This window comes from Nematolebias whitei, chromosome 24 (assembly GCF_014905685.2).
Source record: "Nematolebias whitei isolate Nwh7 chromosome 24, NemWhi1, whole genome shotgun sequence".
In the NCBI taxonomy this organism is placed as follows: Eukaryota; Metazoa; Chordata; class Actinopteri; order Cyprinodontiformes; family Rivulidae; genus Nematolebias; species Nematolebias whitei.
The window spans coordinates 733813-735763 of record NC_056521.1 but is presented as its reverse complement, the minus strand read 5'-3'; the positions used below and the strand labels follow the sequence as shown (position 1 = coordinate 735763).

Genomic DNA, 1951 nt, shown 5'->3' with positions numbered 1-1951 from the left:
CCAACCAACCATCTGTCCATCCATCCATCCATCCATCCATCTGTCCATCCATCCATCCAACCAGCCATCCATCCATCCAACCAACCATCTGTCCATCCATCCATCCATCCATCCAACCATCCATCCAACCAACCATCCATCTGTCCATCCATCCATCCATCCATCCAACCATCCATCCATCCATCCATCCGTTATCTTTACCCGCTTCTTCCTTTTCGGGTGGCAGGGGTCACTGGTGCCCATGTCCAGTCGGTGTGAGAGGCAAGGAACACCATGGTCAGGTCTCCAGTCCATGACAGGGACACCCTGGTCAGGTCTCCAGTCCATGACAGGGACATCCTGGACAGGTCTCCAGTCCATCACAGGGACATAGAGACAAATGAGACAAACAACCATTCTCTCTCTCTCTCACCTCGGGACAATTTAGAGTTACCAATCAGTCTAACATGCATGTTTTTGGTCTGTGGGAGGAAACTGGAGTACCCAGAGAAAACCCACGCATCACGGAGAGAACATGCAAACTCCACCCAGAAAGGCCCCCGGATGGAATTTGAACCGCTCGTTGACCTGCTCATTGAGAGGCAGCAGCTGTACCACCTGCGCCACCGTGCTGCCCACACAGCATATGTTTAAAAGTAAAACTTCTATGTTGTAATGTTTGCAGTATTGTCCCTGCCTTCCAAACATTTCCCCTCCAGTATATTCTGGTCCTGGTCGTCAGAAGGAGATGGTGAATGTGGTCGGCTCACACCTGCACCTTTTTCATGGCACCGTCACTTCCTGCTGCAGCACAGAGACTCTATACAACACTTTCTACACAAAGAGCCAGCTGCACAACGACAAACGATTCAAATATCTTGTGTTTCTTATCAGGGATGAACAGCACCATGTGCATGGGTTTATTCTCCTTTAACCAGTATTAACTGGTTTCTGTTGTGCATCAACTGGAACACGAGTCCGGTCTTTGAAGTTCTTCATCTGTTTCTCACAGATAAATTCTCAGTATTGTGAGCACAGCAGGTGGAGGAACTCCATCAGTCTGTTCGACGGAGTCACCGGGGGGGGGGGGGGGGGGGGGGGGGGGACCAAACCTGAGGCTCATGTAAAGCCCGGAGTTTGTCTAATAGAAGGCATTATGTTGTTCCCTCAGCTGAATCTAGATTATTTTTACCAAAAGATCCACATGGTCATCATTTTCTTTCAATACTCAGGTCTTTTATATCTTGGAGCTCAGTCCATTCTTTTCTTTTGGCTCAAAGTGGACCAGTACTCTCTGATACTCAGCACTGGCACTTCTAAACTTCTACCTTTAAGGTGCCATCACTTTTACAGCATTCTGCCACTTCTCATGATCATGCCCGTACCAATGTTTCAGTGTCACAAGCTGTAAGCTACAGCTGAATCTGATGAACTACATTACCCACAAGACTTCTGGTGGAAACAGGAAGTCCTGATTACCAATACACTGCTTGTGACTGAGTCAAATATAAGATCAGGTGACTAATGAGGAAAGATGATTGGCTAAAAGTTAAGCTTAAGTAGCCAATCAGAGGCAGAGCTCGGTGAGTCTGGTCAGGATTACTGAGGACGGTAATATGTCCAGTCTGTAGTCAGAGATGGTTACTGGACAGGACTTCAGTCACCGGTGACTGAAGTCCTGTCCAAACAGTTTTATAAACAACCTAGACGCTCACCGATAACATTCTCACGACACATGCATATATAGGGTCTGGAGTGGGCACACGGGGGCATTGAGGGGGTGGGATGTGTAATCATTCTCACCTCTGGGACCTGTGCCCACTCTCACATGTTGCATGTAGACATTTAGGGTTCTGGGCAAGGGTTGGGGGGTGAACGGGCACTGCCTGTTCTCTGGGGAGGGGGTGGGTCTGTGCCAGTCACAGCCTCATCCCCCCCATTTTAAACACACTATATAACAACATGCATCAAC

At 48.4% G+C, this 1951-nt stretch overlaps 1 protein-coding gene across 1 annotated transcript in view; it reads left to right on the top strand.

The window, feature by feature from the left end:
- The window catches only part of chrm4a (cholinergic receptor, muscarinic 4a), a 91063-nt gene that overhangs the window by 46431 nt on the left and 42681 nt on the right, over positions 1-1951 (top strand). The gene's annotated exons all lie outside the window — the stretch shown is intronic.